Here is a 22,418-nt window from a genome sequence, read left to right as displayed (position 1 = left end):
AATATTTATGGATACTTAATGTATGCCAGGCACTATGCTATGGACATATAAGTTTTTTAAAAAAGTAAACTTTTTCTCATGTTTATCTTCACATCTAGCTTAAAACCGAAGAATTATTACCACCTTTTAAAGAGTCTGAAAAGATTAAATTTCTAAAAAGTCACAAAGCTGCTTCGTGGTAGAGTGAGGACTTGAATCCGTGTCTACTTGATTCTAAATCCTGTATTCTTTTTACTTAATTCTTATGGTTTCTAAAATAAAATTAGTAATCTTTTAACAAGATTCATAAATTCACTGGATTCTTACAGCTATTTATTTAATTAATTTTTCAAATGATGTAACATTGGGGCATAGACAACCCCATTATGAGGCTAAAATTGAAAACAATATTCTGTTGACTAAACCTCCATCAGTTTTGAAGCCAAGCAAGAGATACACTACTCACCTCAAGCAGGTTGTTCTCAAAATGATTTCTTTTTTTACTCTTGAATATAAATGTAATATGTGTGGAAAGAGGAAAAGGGTTTAGTTTCATGGATAAAATTCAAGGTTATAAATTTTTCTTTAAATAGTCATGAGATTATAATTTCTAAATAAAAAGTTCTCCTTCAAAATGTTAGAGCATCTGTAGACTATTAATAAAATGTCTTCATAGAAAAAGCAGTCATGTTAAGACATGTTAGTTATATATGGCATCTTATCAATGTTACATAAAATTTCTAGACAAGTGTTTTGTCTTCATTTTATGTGAAATATTAATTGCCTGATTATTTTTGACATCCCTTGATACATAGCAAAGGGAGTTCTCATTCATAAATCCCAGAAGACATCTATCAGCTGGCAGCACATTGTAAGAACTTTTCTGGGTTTTTTAAAAACATACCTGAAGTTAAAACGGATGTGATTATGTTCAAAGACCTATTAACACTGAAGTTAAAGACGTAGTTTCTTTAAATACATGTAATGCCATTACGAAAATTGGCACTGAAGTGGCATCCATTTAGTAGATATTTGTTGACTATTGGTAAGTGACTAATTGGATAAATAGATGGATGACACGAGTAAGCTCTTCATCTTTGCATTTCCTGGTAAAGCTCCCTCTGTATAGAACACCTTTTACTTTATTGCTTCCTGTCAAAATGTTCCCCAAGCACTAAAGCCTAGCTCAATGTTACTGTCTCCTTGAAAGTTTCCTTCCTGTCTCCAGGTGTTGAAGTATAAATACAAGCAAACCTTGTTATATTCTGCCTTGCAGGTGGGTAGAGGTCTGTCTCCTGAACTAGACAGTAAACTCCTTTAAGAAACCCAGAGGATGCTCAAAAAATGTGTGAGTTTTTAACTGAATTAGATCGTCGTAAATATTATGCGTTTGTAATTGGGCATAATTAATTTATTTTGCTGTTTTGTAATACCTTAGTTGTCTGAATTTTGAGCATATTTCTCCATATAATGAAGCCAGCTATAATAGTATTACACTTATGTGATATATTGAGTACTATATTATTTCCTACGTTCTAAAAATAATTAACCCACAGTTATTCAATGAATGTAACTTCCACTCAACTAGTTACTCCTTAGTGCTCATTTTCGCAGGATTTATATAACCAATTATTAATGTATTTTACTTTGAATGGTGCTGTGATGAAATTCTTAAGGGAGAGTTTTTGTTTCATTACACTGTGAGAAGTGTGGTTAGGGTTGAAAGAGGACACATACAAGTATTTCTAAGGTGAACTAGAGAAAGCCAGAGACTTCTTTGGAGTGATTCTATTTGGTAAATTAATTTGAGATGTCACCTCAAAGACTTGACAGTACATGGTGTCCAGTTGTAGGTAACACGAACTTTTTTTTTTTTTTGGTCCTTTCATTCTACTTCATTGAGAGTGGAATTGTTACAAATCAAGGTTTAGGAAAAGCGTTCAGATATTCTACTATTTTTTTATGTATTTTACCTCTAAATGATCGTGGAAAAACAACACAACTGTGTAAGCTGGTATCCTGTGCCTACCAGGATCGTAGTTTGTAGCATGTTGAGTTGTAATTTTTATTTTCATAGAATTAGTATAGTGTTCAATGTATACTTTTTGAATATATGAATGCAATAAATTAATGCATGGATGATTGATCTGTTGTCAGCCACTATGCTCAACTCCTTTATTTTAATATGCTGTTCTTTCAAGTAACTGGGCACACACCAACATGAATGCCCAAAAACACAATGCAGGGATGAGAGGACAGGCATGATGTGTAGTGAAGTGAATGAATGGAGAATGAGTGAAGAATGGAGAATCTAAAGGGACAATGCTTTATATACCATTGTCCCAAGTTTTCGTGACAGGATGAATATCATTTTATGTAAAGATCTTTTTCATGCTAAGTGGAGTGAAGCTGCACACCCTGAAGATCACACTGAAGGCTACAGTTTAAATAAATTACCTTCTATTGTGGTTGTAGTTTGAAAAGCACAGTTGGGCCTTGTTTAATTTCATCTAGCCTCATATAAGTATATACATAGATTGCTGTGTAAGCAATAATGAAAGGATGGGAGACTGCTCCTGGGTGATAATCTCTTAAGGTAATGCCTACAGAGGAATTATCAGAGAAAGTGAGATACAAATTGTTAGCAAAGAGCGTAGAGTAGCCCATAAAAGACAATGGAAGTTATTTGCCAATGTAGCAGCGTCCCTGTAGAATGGCTTGATATGTAATGGATGACTTGGAAGATCATCTAATTCAAAAGCCTGTTTTTAAACAAGACTCTCAAGTCTTACTAAATGATTCTTTGTAATATACACATATATAACATAATATATATATACACACACACACATATAGAAAGCTTTATTAGGGGCTCATTTAGTGCATGACAGTCACTCTTCTAGACCTGAAGAGTACAGACAGGCAAATATTTTCCTTTTTCTTGAAGATTTCAGCAAGGGATTCTCATAAACCTCTTATTAGCACGTTCCAGTATCCCATATTATCTTACAGACGTCTTACTGTTTATTGTCTCCTGATACTTTCTCACTGAAATAGAGAACTTATTAAGGAAATAACACAAATTGTATTAAAATAGATATAGCCTATGTTTGGAAATAAAAAAATAACACTGGGTTATGTTAGAAGAAATCCTAATGCACCGTCCTTGTCTCCGATTACTGTTTCCTATGAGTGAGACTTGGGTTTTCCAACTGTAAATCTATATTAAATTTAAAAATCATCCTTGACACTGTTAAACATGATGCTTTCCTTTTCTATATAAATACTAGTAAATTATTGTTCAAAGGAGGCATATATTAGGAGATAAGTTGTCTTCCAGAGTCTTGATGGATTTGTGGTGAGACAGCTACATGTTGCCCAAAATCCCCTGGAACCAATGAAGCAAACCTAAGAAAAGAAGCCAGGTTTAGAGCTGGGGATGGAGTGACTTGGATCCTCACCATCCTTTGCCTTGAGACATAGAGGACCTTGCCTCAAGATATGCTTGGAGGGGTGGATTCATCCTAGAGTCATCTTGGAGTTTTCAGTAACCACTGTTCGTGTTTTCTAGTGAGCTCTTCTGTCTACAGCTGAGAACGGATTGATGACCTAGCAAAGGCCATCTTTTACATTGTCTTAAATATTGGGAACAAAAAAGGAACCCAAATAGCTACCTTAATCTTTTAACAATCATTCTGGGACCTACGTTCCTAGGACTACCCTCTTTGTCAGAACTTTGCTTTCTGCGAGTCAGCGTGTGAAATAATCAGAATGCCTACCTCTAAGCCTCTGAGAGCCTCTACAATTAAGGAGAAAGAAATATTTTTAAAGAACAGTCACATATTAGGGTTACTATTACTCCTTAGGATATTAAATAGCTTTGTCTCTGAAAAAGAAAAAGATATGTCCCTCTGTAGGTGCTGTATAAAAAGAAATGTTGGCAGAGGGAAAAGACTTCTTTGCTTATCTAGTTCATTTTAACCTCACAGCTTAACATTTTGGTTTGTAATGTGCAAGCTACTTGGAGAGCTGAACTGCATATTTTCATTTAGCACTCCAGCACGTTCTTGGAACAAAGCGAACCAGCAAATGATTTTGCCCTTTCATGAATAAAAGAAGTTTTAATGAGAAAACATTTCATTATAATAGTACTTAGGATAAAGAATTTTCCCAATATATGAAATATCAACAACTTGAAGTTGAAGAACAAAGACTGCTTTCTATTCTGTTGTACTTAGTAGTGAGCCACTAAAACCAGAACTTTCTAATATGCTTAAATACTTTTTTATAAGTTATTACATTGCTGTAATTGAAATATTGGGTATGATTAAATTTGAAAATTGCCCCTTTTTAGATTAATAGTTAATGGTAATAATTTTTGGCAACACAAAATGCAGAAGACCTGTTTTATACTATAATATTTTAGCCTCTGATGTTTTTAAATGTAAATATCTACAAAGTAAAAGTAGAGGCAGGACACAACTTGATTAAGAAGTAAACAAACTGAGTATTTAAAATGATCCATTGTTGAATAACCTAGATATGTTTGAAGCATATAACCTTGACTCGTTTCAGTTTATTTAAAGAAAGTTAACTGAAAGCTGAGCTACATTCTTATAATGCTATTGGTCTTAAGAGTTAGAATAAGATCTTCTCATCTATGAAAATATACAAGGATTATGGGTCAAATATTTAATATAGTTAAAGAGAATCTCTACTCATAAAATACATTGGCATTCAATAGCTTTTAGAAATATTTCAGGGTCTGCCAGGGTTTACTTTGATTATATTAACCGTAATGAAATGGATATACAAGTATACCAAAAACACTGACACTCACAGGGTTTCATAGAACCTTTGGTTCATTTCCAGTGCAACATTTAGTAATATCTATTGCTTGCACTCCATCACTCTTCTACCTACAGATGGGCTTCTTCAGTTGTCTAGTTGCTCCTGGATTTAAGGCTCCTCCCTCATAGACTGGAGGCTTATAACACAGCGTTGCCATATATAAATGCTGCCTCAACCAGACCAGAGTACTTCCATATGTAGATGGAAAGTATGATGAACATTTATTTTTATGAACATTTATAAAATTGTGGTAACATCCTGTGTTCATGGTGAAATTCAATTGTAGCCTTTATTGAAGTATGACTTCTGGTGAAACACTATTACTAGTTTCTTTTCTTTAGGTTAGAAGTTTCTTCCTAATATATTTAAGAAAATTTCATATCAAGAAGGGCTTAGCAAAGGATTTTAAGAAACGAAATTTCATATTGTTACATTCTCCAATGGTGCACAAGGATGGGAACAATGAATTTAATGCATTGTGTTTAAGAAAAATGATCAATTGTACTCTCTGCTCCATTGGGAGGAGAAAATCATTATATGGTTGGTGCTGGGACTTCTGGCCATTTTTGTGTTTTATACTAAAATGAATGCTCACTACGATCATAAGGATAAATCCTAAAACTACCCACTAAATGGAGATTTTCAAATGTCTTATCTGAAATGGCAAAATACTTAAGATATATTATTGATCTATTAATCATAGCTAATTGTTTATTTTAAAAGGAGTCTAACATTTTAATTTTAATTAATGCAACAAATACTTTCAGTTTCTTTTCCTAAAATTCTTGCAAGTTCTTTGGAAGAGTTTGTCAATTATTTGAAATATAAACATAAGACCAACCAATCAAAATATTTATCTGACTTTTGATGAGCTATTGTTGTCCTTATTTCTTATGCTAGAGTAGGTTGAAGTAAATTTGAGGGATAGTATGTTTATCTTTAAAAAAATAAAACTTTATATACACTGACACACATAAATTTAAGGGGGAGAGGACTTGCTGGATAGATTTAATTTTTAATGGTTTTCACGAACAACTATAAACCTGTTGTACTTTCTACTTTAGTTTTTTTAATTTTTATAATTGCAGATACTACATTTGCTGCTTCTAGATGGCCTCTAATCCTTCTAGTACTACCATGTCTCTGTGGGCAACCAAGAGTTCTCTTTAGTATGTTTAGTGTCAGTATTTGGCAATGAATTTTCTCAGTTTTTGTTTGATTGAAAATGTTTTCTTTTTCCCCTCACTTTTAAAGCCAGTTTCATTGGTTAGTGTATTCCAGATGGAAAATTATTTTCTTTCAGTACAGTCACGCTACATAGCAACATTTTGATCAACTAGGTACTGCATAAATGATGGTTGTCCCATATGATTAGTACCATGTAGTCTGAGTGTGTAGAGGGCTATAACATCTAGGTTTGTGTAAGTACTGTAGAGGAGGAAGAAATTTTCCTCTACCCCTCTAGGTTTTTCTGGCTGGTCTAAGAATTAAATTGATGTGGGACAGATTAACAGGAGGAAAACAAAGAAAAATTTAATAACATGTATACATGAGAGAAACCCAAGAAAACTGAGTAACTGGCCAAAATGGCCAAAGCCCTCACCTTAAATAGCATCCTCAGCTAAAGACAAAAGAAGATGTTAGGGATGGGGAGAGTCAGGGACTTCAAAGGGAAGGAAGGCGATTCACAGGTAGGTGAAAAGTAGCAAATGTTTGGAAAACAAGTGTTTGGCCACAGAGAAACAGAAGAATACAGGGAGGAGCCCAGTAAACAGGCTTTTCTAGGTTCCTCCTTGTCTCCCATCTAGTTCATGTTATTCTAAGGTGGTGGCTCACTTCCTGAGACAAGTATTTTTATCCAAATTCTTTTAGGCAGTTAAAGGGGAGGTAACAAGAAAAACTTTCTGAATCTTTTGCGTCTTAAAAATAATCAACCTAAAATAATCCTCATTTTAAAGAGACACATTTTGGGGTGGTAAATTTTGTTCCCTTTCAGTACATTTTATCGTGTTCACGCAGCAACGAAATTGCCTAATAACGACTTTCTCAGAACATATTCCCGTCATTAAGCAACCCCCTACTGTACTTTAAATATGCAGCTAAATTGACTTTTGACTTCCATCATTTCTTTTGAGAAGTCAGACATTAATCTGATTATTGAACCTTTGATTATTGCATAACGTTCTTTATTTTTGGTTGCTTTTATGTTTTCTGTTAGTCCATTTAGGAATTTTACAATAGTGTATGTAGGTGATATCTTTGGATTTTTACTGCTTAACATTTAGAGCATTTCTTAGATATGGCTTGGTATCTTTCATCAATTTTGGAAAATTCTTGGTCATTCCCTCTTCAGGTATAGTCTTACACCTTCCTTTCTTTCCCCCTAAGGCCTCCAAATACGCATTTTTACCTTTGTACTCTGCGCTATTTCTAGCATTCCTTTAAGTCTTCTGTTAGTGTCTTTACCATCCATTTTTGCTCTCTGTGCTGTAATCTGGATATTTTTTGCTACCTTATTTCCCATTCATGAATCCTCCTTTTTTTTTTTTTTTTACCATGTCCTATCTGGTGTTAAAATCATTTATTAAGTTGTTAATTTCAATTCTTACATTTTTTCACCTTTAGTGTTTTAATTCTTTTCTATAGATTTTATATCTCTCATAAAATTTTCCATTTTTCCATCTAATTTCTGAATATTGTTGATTAGCTCATTTAGTTTAAAGCCTGAGGCTGATAACTCCAATAACAGGGTTATGTGTTGGTCTGTTTTTCTTAATTTTTTCTTGGAATGCCTCATGCTTTTTTATTTAAAGATGACAAATGTGTATCAAAAATTGTAGAAGCTTTACCACCCTCTCTCAGAGAGGATACCCCCTGTCTTCTGGCAGGCAGATAGAATGAGTGTAGACATCTTAATCCAGTCACAAAGTGAGCTGCAGAGATGCTAATTTTCACTTTTGCAAGGCTCTGAGAACGCCTGATTAACCCCTGTTGTTATGTTATAGGACTCTTGGGTCTGAGAACCTTGGCTATTTAATAAGTCCACTTCTCTAAGTTCCTGAATAATGAATTTCATTTCTGCATTTTTGTGAGATCGAAGAATACTGTCCTCTGATTTTCAGCATCCTTCTGATAAGAGTCTTACTTATTTTCCTGTAAAGCTTAAGATTTTAACAAATGCCTTGTGAGAAGACCTGCTGAGTGTGAGACTCGCTTCCGTCTGTCTCCCTTCTTACCAGGACATGAGAACCTTGCGTTTGGTTACCTTGGTAAATTCCTTGAGAGGAAACATGGTTTGTAGAAGGTCAATTCATCTCTTGTGGCTTCTCTCCATCCAGGATCTTGGCTCCTCAAGTCCTAGTTAGCTCTGCAGCTCTTCTTTAGACAAGATTTGTTTATTTGCTTGTTTATTTATATTTACCCAGCTGTTCTAAATGTTATCAGAAAGAATGTTAGTCCACTACATGCCATTCTATCATAGTCAGAAGCATACGTACTTCTCCTTTTATATTTTGAATTTAAATTTGACTAAATTTGAAAAATTTAGTCAAAATTTTTAAAAGAAAGAAATTATACTCATATGGTACAGTATGGATACACGATTATACCCACAGAGAGATAAATATAGCAATCACAAAGGAGTTTTGGAATCTTTAACCTGATTATTTTTTATTAGCACACAGGTAACATTATTCTTGCAAAATTACCAAGTCTTTGACATTAGAAACTAAACAACCATTTTAAAGCTATTTTGTATAAAATAATAAATTCTAAATAAAACCATATTAATGTGGCACAAATCAGTTGTAATGAAGTTCTGACTAATACCTCTTTCTTATTGAATAGCAAACACACTATTAACTGAACAAAAAGTAGAGACAATATAATGCAGTAGCAATTTGACCTCTCTGTCACTGAGGTGAGATTTTTTTCAGGCCTCTGGTTTTCTGGGCAATCTTCATTCCTCCCACTCAAAGTTCATTCTAAAAGGATAGATAAGTGCTATTGCTCACTGCTGTTTGTGTTACAGCTATAACTGTTATTGCTAAGATTGCCTAAGGCCTGATATAAAATATTTCTTAAACATGCTCTGAAGATGTGCCCAACACTATATTACACCAGATCATATCCAAGATATTATCAAAAGTTGCATATGAGGCATCATCTCTGATTTTACCATCAGTATCATTCCAGCATATGATTAACATATCTGCTAGCTGTTTTTATATGATCCAGATCAGACCTTGTTTACCCTAAGGTGTGCATTATATGTCTTTTTTTAATGAATCATAGTTTTAATCTGTGCAAAAGAGATACAGGAATGGATGAAGGGAATGTTGTCTTCCCAGTACAGACTTGACCATGATTGGATTCAAACACAGCATGGGCTCAGCTCCAGCCTGACAAGTTGAGAGTTAAGTTGTCAGTGCTGAAACTTTGGTGGCTGGAGAATCTGTCTTACCCCTTCCGGTTTAATATTGCCTTGAAGTACAGTGAGGCACTGGTGGATGGCCTGAGTGAAGGAGCACTGAGATTTCCTCAGAAGGTAGGGAGGAGTTAGATTAAATTCTAGACTCACTGCTGGTTGATTGTGTCTCAGAAGGGAGATCCACATTTGTCTCTGGGCTGACATTCCTAACCTGTCCCTCAGCCCAAAATCTAATGCCATAGTTGTGACCATGGTCCTCAAGACTATATCTACCACCACGGAAAGGAGTTCATCTCATGGTCAACAGCAAGTACACCATCTCTGAGCTTCAGGAGAACCCATCCTAAAGCCAGACTTCTCTTCCAGTGGAACGAGTTGGCACCAACCTTGGGATTCATCCAAGCCATTGTATGTATCAATAGCTTGTTCTTTTTATTTCTTAGTAGTATTCCATGGTGTGGATGATACACAGTTTTCATATCAGTTGAGACAACACGTAAACAAGCTGGAAGACATAATGATCCAGGATCTCACTTCCTCCCTGAGCTACCTTCCTGTCAGTGACCTGGGCCACCATAGCTACACACTGAGTTTCCTACCCAGGAAGCCCGTAGATTTCATCTAACTGTGGGAATCTAAGGCTTTGCAATGGGCTGTGATGGGACTTCAGCCAATCTTCTGGTACCTCTGGAGGGAAGTAACCAGTCATCCCCCAAAATTGTGGGGTGCCATCTGGAGGACTTTAGGGTTATAAGCTAAACTCATGACAATCCTTAAAGAAAGAGCAGCTATTTGGGGCCTCTCAAACCCAACCCAGAGATTCCTCTAATTTCTATTCCACTGATCTGTAAAAGCAAATACTTTGAGTGTTTTGTGAAGAGTTACCCACCTAATATAATGTTCTTCAAATATTCTTCTCATCTCTTGCTTTGTGGTACTGTATTGGACCTTTCAGTCACATTGCAATCCTCCAAATACACAATTATCATGCTAAATAACTAGCTAGTTTTTAATGATGCTGGGACTTCAGTCAGCTAAGGGTATGAGAAGTTTAAGGTGCTCTGATAGTGGCTAGAATGAAATTTTCCAACTTTCTTTTGAAAATAATAGCAAAGTAACACAACTTAACATTTAATGAGTGACTAGTCTATGGCTGGCCCCAAGCTGATTGGTTTGCTTGCATTACCTTATATTGTTAGCCTCATGACAACTATCACCATCCCCATTTTACAGATGGAGAAACTAAAGGCTTAGAATGATTAAATAGCTTTCCCAGGCCACATAATTAGTATGCAATATAGCCCTCGAATAAACCCGAACCTGACAAATTCCACAACGAAGTCTTTTAACAATTATGCTGAAAGTGCGAGTTGGAAATCTGAGGCATTTTTTCAGTGTACTTGTATAAATTAACGAGCAGCTTCAAGTTTTCCTGTGTGTCAGTCTTAGCATGTATGATACCATGTTTCTGAACCTTTTAAGATTTTATAGTGCTTGGTAAAGTATTAACTTTTTAAGGACTGGATTTAAATCCAATTGTGCAATGTCTGGAAAAATACAATGTCCTCATTCCTTCCTTTTCATTTCTTATTCTTGTTTATCAATGTCAATTTCAGGAAGAATCACCAAATCTTTATCTTTCCCTTTTCAAGTATATTTTAAACATGGTTGGTCCAAGGTCTGCTTCTTGATTTATACTTTTACTTGTGTTCTTTTTTTCTTTGATAGACACCATCTCTAACCCCTAGAACCATTCATTTGTTTTCCATCACTATAATTTTGTCATTTTGAGAATGTAATATAATTGAAATCACACCATATTTGACCTTTTGAGATAGACTTATTTTACTCAGTATAATGCCCCTGAGTTGTGTGTATCAATAATTTGTTCCTTTTCATTGATGAATAGTATTCTATGATGTAGATGAACTGGACATTTTTTAACCATTTACCCATTGAAGGACACCTGGGTTATTTCCAGGTTTTTGTCTTTACCAATAATGCTGCTGTGAACATTTCTGTACACATTTTTACGTGAACATATCTCTTCATTTTTCTGGGCTATGAGCCCAGAGTGTAATTTTGAGTCATATTTTAGTTGCATGTTTAGCTTATTAAGAAGCTGATAAACTATTTTCCAGAGTGACTGTCCCACCTTACATTTCTACTAGCAATGAATGGACGATCCAGTTTCTCCACATCCTTACCATGTAAGGATGTAATAACAGGATAAGGTAACATCCTTACTTTAGTGTCATTCCTTTCTTTATTTCATTCTAGCCATTCTTCTAGTAGTGCTATCTCATGGTGATATTAATTTGCATTTCTCCTGTGGTTAATGACGTTAAACATCTTTTTATGTGTTTGTTTGCATCTGCCTATTGTCTTCCATGGAATGGTTCTTCCTGTCTTTTGCACATTATCTAATGGTTTTTCATTTTTGTTTCTGTTTTTCATAGAGGTTTGAGAATACTTTATATACTAGGCATTTAGTAGATGTGGTTTGCAAGTTTCTTCAAGTCTGTATCTTATCATTTCATCTTAACAGGATCATTTGCAAAGCAAATATTTTAATTTTGATGAAATGCAACATATTAAATTTTTTCCTTCATATCACTTTTTATTTTTAGAAAGAAAAAAAATAAGGCATAGACAAAACAAGTGATTTGCCCAAATTCTCACAGAAAAGAAAACCAGTTTATTGCCTTCATCTCTTGCTTCTGGTTATAGTGGTCTGTAGATGGGTATCTCAATCCTCCTTTACCTATCTATTGGCTCATCCTAGGCTATTCGTATTTCTCTTGACATACAGGTTTAGCATAAGATAAAAATTTTTCTTGTATATTCTTGATTAAATGCACGCTTGCTTATTATGATCCTCTATAAATTACCTATCATCATATATACTTAAGCACACTGTCAACTATTTTTTTTATTTTATTCTGTATTATTTCAGAAGTATTTACAATGCATCACCTCAAACCACTGATACAAAATTTTTGCTTTTGTGGTGATTAGTATTAAGTGGGTCTGTCTTGAAGTCCAGATACAAGATAAATTAATTATTTGTACATAAAAGTTTCCCTTAGGAATGACTCTTAATTTGTAGAGAAGGAAATAGATTTCCAGCCCAATACTTGACTCTGTAGTGATCAATATTCATAGTGTTATTATAATGCAAAGGAATTTATTTCCAACTGTAGAATTAAACTTCAGACAAAAGATGGAAGGCCAACTGTGGTGACAGAACCTACTGGAAATGTTATAAAGTTGAAAATGTGTAAATAAATTTATAGCTCACTGAAGTCAGGAGGTGGGAGTCAAAATAAGAAGAGAGCATTAAATATAAATTTATTAATATTATTTAACTAATAATATTCTAAAATATAAAATAGTTTGGGCCATATGAAACTGTCTATATATGATCATTTTTTTCTTGGAAAAATGACAACTTCGTATGATTTAACCTAATACTAAAATAATTATGAGCACTGGAGGGAAGAAGTAGAGAAGGATGAGAAGAGATGGCATAAGTAAACTAGGTACTTATCATTCATAGTAGGACGCCAATAGAAAAGTGTCTAAAAGAATCACATAAAATATTTTTCCTACAAAGTTTATTCTTGCAATTATTAACTTTCATATACCAATCAAATTCATACTTACAACTATCTAAATATTTTTTCAGCTTTATTGAGGTATAATTGACAAGTAAAATTATAAGATGTTTAAAATGTATATTGTGGTGATTTGACTTATGTATACCTTGTGAAAGGATTCCTCCCATCTAGTTCATTAAGACATCCACCACCACACATATTTATCATTTTTCTTGGTGAGAACGTTTAGTTTCTACTCTCTTAGCAAATTTCAATTATACAATACAGTTTTGTTGGCTATATTCACCATGTTATACATTAGATCCTCAGATCTTATTTATCTTACACCTGAAAGTTTGTACCCTTTTACCAACCTCTCCCTACTTTCTCCATCCCAATCCCCATGCCCTGGCAACCAGTTTTCTACTCTTCATTTCTGTGAGTGCCACTCACTTTTAGATTCCACATGTAAGTGAGACCGTACAGTATTTGTCATTCCCTGTCTAGATTGTTTCACTTATCATAATGCCCTCAAGCTTCATCCATGTTGTCTCAAATGACAAGATTTCCTTCTGTCTTATGGGTGGATAGTATTCCTTTGAATGTATACAGTCATGCACTGCATGATGACATTTTGGTCGACGACGGACCACACATGCAATGGTGGTCCCAAGAGATCAGTACCATATAGCCTAGGTTTGTGTAAGTACATGTAAGTCGCCTAATGACACATTTCTTCAAACATTTCCCTGTTGTTGAGCGGTGCTTCTTAACCACATCTTCCTTGTCCACTCATCCGTTGACAGACACTTAGGTTGTTTCTCTGTGTTGGCTATTGTGAATAATGCTGCAATAAACATGGGAGTGCAGGTGTCTCTTCAATATTCTCTTTTCATTTCCTTTGGACGTATACCCAGATGTGGGATTGCTGGATCACAGGTATCTCTATTTTTAATTTTTTGAGGAAACACCTAAATATTTTAAAATAAACACTTCAGATGTCTTCTTTGACACATTGCATTAAAGATTTCTAATTTTTAGTAATCCTCTTCATTTGCACCATTGCTTTTTTAAGGCCCATTGTCCAACATAGCTAGAAATATTTTTTTCCTGTATTACAAAGTACCTAACAACAGTAATAATGAAAAGCAGAACTAAATAATTGATGTGGTTTCTTTTAGAATCAACCTCTACTTCATTTTATTTATCTTCGCAGCATTTTCACTGACATAACCTGTCAACAAAGTTGCAGAGTAAAACAAAAACATCAAAACACAAGAAAATGCACATTATTTTCTGCTTGCAAAACTTCTCCTTAAGGAAAAATTTATGTCTGAAAATTAATTATTGATGATCTGACTAATAAAAAGATCATATTTCAAACTCGAATCTGATTGTTCTTACAGTAAATTACCCTAGGCAGATGGAGTTTTGTGGTTGATGGAATATTATGGCTAACAGCATTTGAGAAAAATGATAGCATGATGACACACTTTCACAATGTCTGTCATTTGAATTGTGATAAACCGCCCCAGTTTGTTTGGGAGGAAGTGATTAAAAGCCTCAGTTTTGATGTTACATAGACCCCAGTTTGAATCTTGACCTTCACTTTCACTAGCTGGATAACCTTGTATAAATTACTTAATATTTCTAATTCTTAGGTTTCTCCTATAAACTGAGGATAAAAACTATCTAACTAAAAGAATAGTCATGCACCACATAATGAAGTTTCAGTCAGTGATGGACCGCGTATATGATGATGGTAGCTTAAATTTAGCACCATATAGCCTAGATATGTAGTAGGATGTGTCATCTAGGTTTGTGTAAGTACACTCTATGATGCTTACACAATGACCAAATCACCTAAGGATGCATTTCTCAGAACATATCCCCATCGTTAAATGGCACATGACTGTACAGTTGGTAAGATATGTAAAATAATATATCACAGTGCCAGGAACATAATAATTCCTCACTAAGTGGCAGAGTTATAGCTAATAATTTATTACTGAAACTGAATTATGAAAATTGAGTTGAACTCACAACTTGTTTCTAAGTTGAGTGATTATAACTTTTTCATTGAAATCATGCTGTTTCTCACTAATGGTTAGATGTCCAGGTTAACCCTGGATATGCCTGCATTACAAAACAAATAAGAGAGGGGGATGTCATGAGTACAATTGTGGAGGCCAGGAACTCATGGCCTCTACTGTAATCCTTCCCATCTGTTTTGTAGTGGAGCAAGGACTTCTCTGAAGGGGGAAGGTAGAGGAAAGGAAAGCATAAGACAGCTCCAGGAGAGACTGTGCAGAGCTCTCAGGAATCAACAGATCCAGCTAGTGGAAATTCTTCTTGGTACTGGCCTAGTAGTTGTAATAGTAATGCTAATACTACTAGTGGTTAAAGATTCAAAACTTTTCTGCATATTACCTTATTTAATTCTTGTGCTAGCTTTGAGATAAGTTCTGTTAAGATCTTAACAGATTTGGGTAAGAGCATGGAGTCATACATACCAGGGTTTCTATCTCAGCTCTGTGTTATTTTGGACATGCTCCTTATTGAATTTAAGCCTCTATTTCTTCTATAAATAGAGAGTATTTTTGATAGTTATAATCATGGAGGAGGGCACTGAGACTTTAAGTCTCAAGGCCTTGCAGGAAGTATGTACCATACGAATCTTGAATATGAATTCAATATAAATAGAATATGAATCTTGGCATGTATATTCTTAACTCCCCCTCAGTGCTTCTCTCCCTATAAGAATAAAGATATACTTAAAATGTGACACATAAAGAAGTGGACGTTGTCCATTGTCTATATAGTGGTTTGTGTCTCAGCAAATAAAGGGTAAATTGAATACAACTGAATTATTTTACTACATTCTCTTCCCAAAGAGATAAAAATTCTAAATTTATAGTTACAAGAAAAAAAAGAGGTAACAAATCATCTGAGTTATTTCATTCAACTGACATATATTTGAGTAATTACTAAGTGCAAGACAGTATTTATCTAAACCGTGTCACCCAAGATCATTTAGTTAGGAAAAAGATACACTAGGCTTGACTTTAACTCCATCACTATGACTTTGCAATTGAGTATTTTCTTCAAAAAATTGGTCTAACATTTATCAGTAGTTGTCAAACTTTGGCGTATATCAGATTGTTTGGTTATGCCCCACAGTTTCTGGTTCGATGTGTCTGGGGTAGAGCACGAAAATTTGCATCTCTAACAAGTTCCCAGGTGATGATGCTGCTGATCACACCCTGAGAACCACTGGTCTGGATCAATGGTTCTCCATCTCCACACTGTAGCATTCCTGTGTGATCAATATGAAATTTGGTGCAAGTGGTTCATTATTAATTATAAAGTAGCAGTGTTTGGAAAAGATATATCGAAACATTAGAGCATGTTTATATTTACCCTAATAATATCACTCCTAATATATAAATCAATGTCCTGGGAATTGTGTGTAGGAATACTCTGCACATATGAATGCCGTTCACATCATCTGTTGATTTGAAAAATAAGCTTGAGAATAGCTGAGCTACAAACATTTAAGTTATCTTCCACTTTTTTGGGCTTTCCTTGTCACTGTTATGCCAAATTGTTCAGTGGATTCTAGTAGCTAGTAAGAGATAGAACAAAGAGGTTGGACAGAATACGCAAGAATAATAAACCCATGATATTTGCACACCATCACAAAAATGCAAGAACAAGAAAGAGTAAGTATTGTAGTAGATTTTGGACAAGAGCACAGGTGAAGCATTTTGCGTTCAACAGAGAGAAACACCCTGAAACTTCTGATAGTAGAGAGAGGGATGGCTGTGGATGAAGGATATGGGACAGTCATAGACCATATTTTACAGTAAAACATAAGGCATAGTTGCTTCCTGAGAAGCAAGGAGTGGACATTTTTAGGAGGCGTGAATGAAAATTAGAAGCTTATAAGAGTCATCCAAATAATGAAAGTTAGCTTTCTGAAACAAGTAAAAGTATTGACTAAAAACTTTGAGAAGATAACTGTCATTAGAAAATGGATTTCACAGTGCCAAACATTCCCATGTATTTTTTGTTTTGTTTTTTCCAGAAGCAATAAATATATAGGATGTACAGTTAAAAAATCACACAATGGGATTTATCCAGGATTGATCTAGATGTGGTAGAGAAAGAAATGTGTGTCTTCACTGATTTTGTGCTTGTCTAAAGACCCCATAGTGGAACTGTCTCAGAGTGGGCTCAGAGGCAAAAAAAAAAAAACCACAAGAAACATGATGAGAACACATTCTTGCACATCTTGGAATTTATTTAAGAACTGCTGAGGAAAATAATCTATTTCAATGTAACAGTGTTTGTGGCTTAGAATTTGTAAAAAATAATTTCCTTGAATTGGCTTGGTCATTTTTGTCCCACTATCAGGAACATGATTCATACTTAAATGCAAACTCAATGGGCAAAATTTTGATTTTTTAATATATTAAGTAGGAACCTTTCTTAAATAAAAACACAAAATAGTCAAAACCATTTTAGAGTAAATCTGACTTAAAGTATTCAAAAGCAACACAATTTAAGATAGGAAACAAGAATTTGGAAGGATGGGTCAGAGTAACAAAATCAAGTGTTTTGCCAATATTGTATTTAGAATCTTTGAAAAGCTGATAGCTATGTAGAACATATATGAATCACATTTATCTTTTAGGTGAAACTTTTGCTACTATTTATGCAATATGGACTCATACTGCAGTATCAGTGATGATGCTGTCCAACTCTTTAAATCTTCTAGGTGTAATTGAATTTTTAAAAAGTAACACTTTGGGTAGAAATATGAAATATATTGACTTTTTCATTAAATATACCTCAAGTTTGCTATGCTGAACTCCTTTTTCCTGCTGAGAAATGGCAATATAATTTTTTAAGTTGCTTTCAATTATTCAAGCAGTGTAGTTCTGATTTCCAAGACTCAGTCATGCTAATTTTCTAATGTCAGTTTTATATCCTATTCACTGAAAACCCTTTCTTTCTTCAAAAGAGCATTTCTGTGAGTTACGGCTATTAGGCATATGTGTCATTTTTTTTAAAACCTTTGTTCAAAAATTGATTTTATGCTAAGTATGAGTTCCTGCAAATATTATTTAAGTCCAAATACAAAATTGAATAATGAAGCTTTCTTTTTACTTATTTTGAATTTTTAAAAGTTCAAGCTTATACCATGATTGTTAATTGAAATTAATAGTATCCATTTCATCTAAATGTACTAAATTGATGAGGAAAATGCTAACATAACATGAAGCTAAATAATATTCCAGTAAAAAGAAATTAATATATTATGATTTATAAGCTCAGTTATAGAAAATGATATTTAAGTACAACCTAAATATTCAACACTTTGTGGGGGTTTCTTATTTAAAGATAGAGACATATAGTCAGCCTACTCTTTCTAGATAAAATATAAGGAAAATAAGAAAAAGAATTTAAACTACAACCTCAATTTCTGTTAAAATTAGAAAACAGTTAAAAAGAAAGTCAAAGGGGTGGAGAAAGCAGTGGGGACTGAGCAGGAAGCCACTTAGGGAAGACAACAGGAACAACAGATCTTGTAATCCAAGGTCATGAGGATTTACACCTATGTTTTCTTCTAAGGGTTTTATAGCTCTAGCTCTTAAGAGTTAGATCTTTGATCCATTTGAATAAAATTTTCTTTGTGGCATGAAATGAGGATCCAACTTCATCCTTTTGCTTAGGGATATCTAGTTATCCCAGTATCACTTGTTGAAAAGACTATTCTTTTTCCATGGAATTGTCTCCACACTTTTGTCAAAAATCAATTGACCATAAATATATGGGTTTATTTCTAGACTTTCAATTCTATTCCAGTGACCCACATTTTATCATTATTCTAGTAGCACACGGTCTTGATTACAGTAGCTTTGTGGTAAGTTTAGAAATCAGATAGTGTGAGTCCTCCAACTTTGTTCTTTTCTATCAAGATTGTTTCGGCTCTTCTGGGTCCCTTGCATTTCCCTGTGAATTTGACAATCGTCCTGTCAATTTTATCAAAAAAGTCAGTGGGGATTCTGATAGGGATGGGATTAAATATGCAAATCAGTTTGCAGATTAGTGCCATTTTAACAAGATTAAGTCTTCCAATTCATGAATACAGAATGTCATTCCATTCGTTTCAATCTCCTTTAATTTTTTTAGGATGTTTCATGGTTTTTAGTGTACAAGCCTTGCATTACTTTGTTAAACTTGTACCCAAGTATTTTATTCTCTTTGATGCTATTATAAATTGAATTGTTTTCATCATTTCATTTTGAATTATGTGTTGCTGTTGCATGGAATTATAACTGATTTTTGTATATCAATGTTGTATTCTGGAACCTTGCTGAACTCATTTATTAGCTGTAATAAATTTTTTTGTGGATTCTTTAAGATTTTTCTATATACAAGATTATGTCATCTGCATATAGAGAGTTTTACATCTTCCTTTCCTATCTGGATGCATTTCATTTACTTATTTTCACCTAATTGCTCTGACTAAAACCTCCAGTATACTATTGACTAGAAGTGGCAACAGTGGACATCTTTGTGTTGTTCCTGATCTTAAGGGACAGTGCCCAGTATTTTTCTAGTAAATTAAGTATGAGGTTAGCTGTGGATTTTCATAGATACCCTTTATCAGGTGGAGGAAGTCTCTTTTGTTCCTAGTTTGTTGAGTGTATTTATCATGAAATGGTATTGAATTTTGTCAAATGCTTTTTCTATGTCTATTGGGATGATCATGTGGTTTTTGTCCTTAATCCTATTAATTTGTTGTATTACATTGACTGATTGTTCATGTGTTGAACAAATCTTGAATTTCTAGAATAACAATAATAGGCCAGGGTGTATAATTGGTTTTTTTTAATTGCTAGATTCAACTTCCTGGTATTTTTGTTGAGGATTTTTGCATCTGTATTCCTATGAGATATTGGTCTATAGTTTTTCTTGTTATCTCTTTGTCTGGTTTTGATATCAAGGTAATACTAGCTTCATAGAATGAGTTGGCAAGAATTCCTTCTATTTTTATGGAAGAATCTATGAATGAATGATGTTAATTCTTTTTGAAATCTTTTATAGAATTTATCAGTGAAGCCATCTGGGCCTGAGCTTTTCTTGGTGAAAGGTTTTTTTTTTACTAATTTTTCTTTCTTTTTTTCCCACTAATTTAATTCAATCTCTTTACTTATATAAGTCTATGAAGACTTAATATTTCTTCTTGAGTCCGTTTTTACAGTTTGTTCTTCCTGAGAATTTTTTCACTTCCTCTAGGTTATCTAATTTGTTGGCATACACTTGTTCCTTTTTAATGCTTTTTAATTTTGTAATGTGAGTAGTAATGTCTCTCTTTTATTCCTTGATTTTCATAATTTGAATCTTCTCTCTTTTTTCCCTTATCAGCCAAGTTAAATCAAAATAATTTGTCAATTATGTTGATTGTTTCAAAGAAACAACTTTTGGCTTTGTTGCTACTTCCTATTGTTTTTCTGTTGTTGATTTTACTTATATCCACTATATTCTTTATTACTCCCTTTCTTCTGCTTGTTTTTGGTTCAGTTGTCTTGTTTTTCTAGTTTCTTAAGGTGTAAAGTTAGGTTGTTGATTGAAGATCTTTTTCAGATAGGCATTTACAAATGTAAATTTCCCTCCAACCATGGCTTCTACTGCATCCTATTAGTTTTGGCATATAGTGCTTTCATTTTCATTCATCTCAAAGTATTGTCTAATTTCTCCTGTGATTTGTTCTCTGAACTGTTGATTGTTTAGGAGTGTTTAATTTAATTTCTACGTATTTGTGAATTTCCCAGATTTTCTCCTGTTACTGATTTCTAATTTCATTCCTTTGTGGTTCCTTAATCTTTGTTTGCAAAGATATTTTAGGTAGGTATAAAATTCTAGGTTTACAACTTTTTCTTTCTTTATTTTGGAGATGTTGCTCCACTGTCTTCTCACTAGCATTGTTTCCAATGAGAAATCTGCTATCATCTCATATCTTTGTTTCTCTGTACATAACATGTTTTTTGGGGGGGATTGGCTGTTTTAAGAGTTGTTTCTTTGTCTGTGGTTTTAAGCAATTTGATTATCATGTGCCCTGGTATAGTTTTCTTTATGTTTCCTTGCTTAGGGTTTATTGAACTTCTTGACTTTGTTGCTCTAGAGTTTATATCAAATTTCAAAAAAGTATTTTCAAAATATTTTTCACTCCTTCTCTGCTGGATTCTCTAATTAAATATATATTAGTATGATTGGATGTGTCCCATAGCTCACTAATGTTCTCTTTCAATTTTTTGAAATTTCTTTTTTCTCTGTGTTTTTTATTTATATAGTTTCTCTTGCTGTGCCTTTAGGCTCAATAATCTTTTAGCAATATCTAGTCTGCCGTTAATTTTATTCAATGTATTTTATTTTCACATATTGTAATTTTCATCCTTAAAATTTCAATTTAGTTCTTTAAAAAATATTCATGTCTTCTTAACATATTAAACATCTGGAATGTAGTTATAATAATTGTAATTTGTTTTTTGCTAGTTATAACATCTTTGTGAATTCTGGGTCAGTTTTGATTCATTGAGTTTTCTCCTCATCATGAGTCATATCTTCCTTCATATTTATATGCGTGATAATCTTTGATTAGGTGATAGACATTGCAGATTTTACTTGGTTGGTTAATGGAAATGTTTATGTTCCTATAAATACTCTTGAGCTTTGTTCTGTGACATGGTTAAATTACTTGGAAACAGTTGGATCTCTCTGGCTCTTGACTTTAAAATTCATTTGGTAGGACTAGAATAGTATTTAGTTAAGGGCTGATTATTTCCTACTGCCAAAGCAGGACCCTTCTGTATTGTCTTCCTAAAGCCCTATGAATTATTACATTTTTCCATGGTAGGTGGGAACAAACCAGTCTGCCACTGTAATGTGCTGGTAACCATTCCTCTTAATGCTCTGAGATGGTTCTTTCCCTAGGCTGAGGTAACTCGTCATATGCATATGCTGATAAGTACTCTGCTGAATATGAGAATCAGACCCTCTTCAGATAACTAGATTACTCCATGTACTTCTCTACTCTCTCATGCTCAATCTTGTGAACTCTAGGTGTTTTGCTCTCTCCATGCTCTCACCCCTGTCTTCCCAGCAGAGAGAATCTGCTGTGCTCCTCCTTGGTTTTCCTTCCCTGCATCCCAGCCTGGAAAGTTTTTTAAGGCAATAACTGGGGTAAATATGGGTCCATAATTTCCTCCCATGAGTCAGGGATCCCTTTCTTTTGTTCATGATGTCCAGTGTCTTTAAAACTGTTGTTTTTTAGATTTGCTTGTCTTTGTTCTTGTTGTTATTTTGGATGAGAATGATTCTCCTTGTTGGGCTCATAATTCTATCAACATATATTTATTTCAACTTTAGCATATTTTGTTAATTTTGTTTTTGAGATGTTTGGTTGTTTTCATCAAATAGCTTTTGATTTTCGTCTTTACCATCTGAGATATCTTATTAAATCAAAATGTTAAATATCTATTGATAATTCA

General features: G+C 33.9%; 1 protein-coding gene across 6 annotated transcripts in view; it reads left to right on the top strand.

The window, feature by feature from the left end:
* The window catches only part of TRPC4 (transient receptor potential cation channel subfamily C member 4), a 211,684-nt gene that overhangs the window by 5,451 nt on the left and 183,815 nt on the right, over nucleotides 1-22,418 (top strand). For 2 of the 6 annotated variants that reach the window (XM_023621526.2, XM_070240247.1), the window contains exon 2: nucleotides 1,256-1,327. The exons of the other annotated variants lie outside the window; for them this stretch is intronic. The gene's annotated coding sequence lies outside the window, so the exon portion shown is untranslated. The remainder of the gene's footprint in view (nucleotides 1-1,255; nucleotides 1,328-22,418) is intronic. 6 annotated transcript variants of the gene reach the window in all.

This window comes from Equus caballus, chromosome 17 (genome assembly GCF_041296265.1).
Source record: "Equus caballus isolate H_3958 breed thoroughbred chromosome 17, TB-T2T, whole genome shotgun sequence".
Lineage (NCBI taxonomy): Eukaryota > Metazoa > Chordata > Mammalia > Perissodactyla > Equidae > Equus > Equus caballus.
The sequence above is the reverse complement of the archived record's forward strand: the minus strand, read 5'-3'. Positions and strand labels throughout refer to the sequence as shown.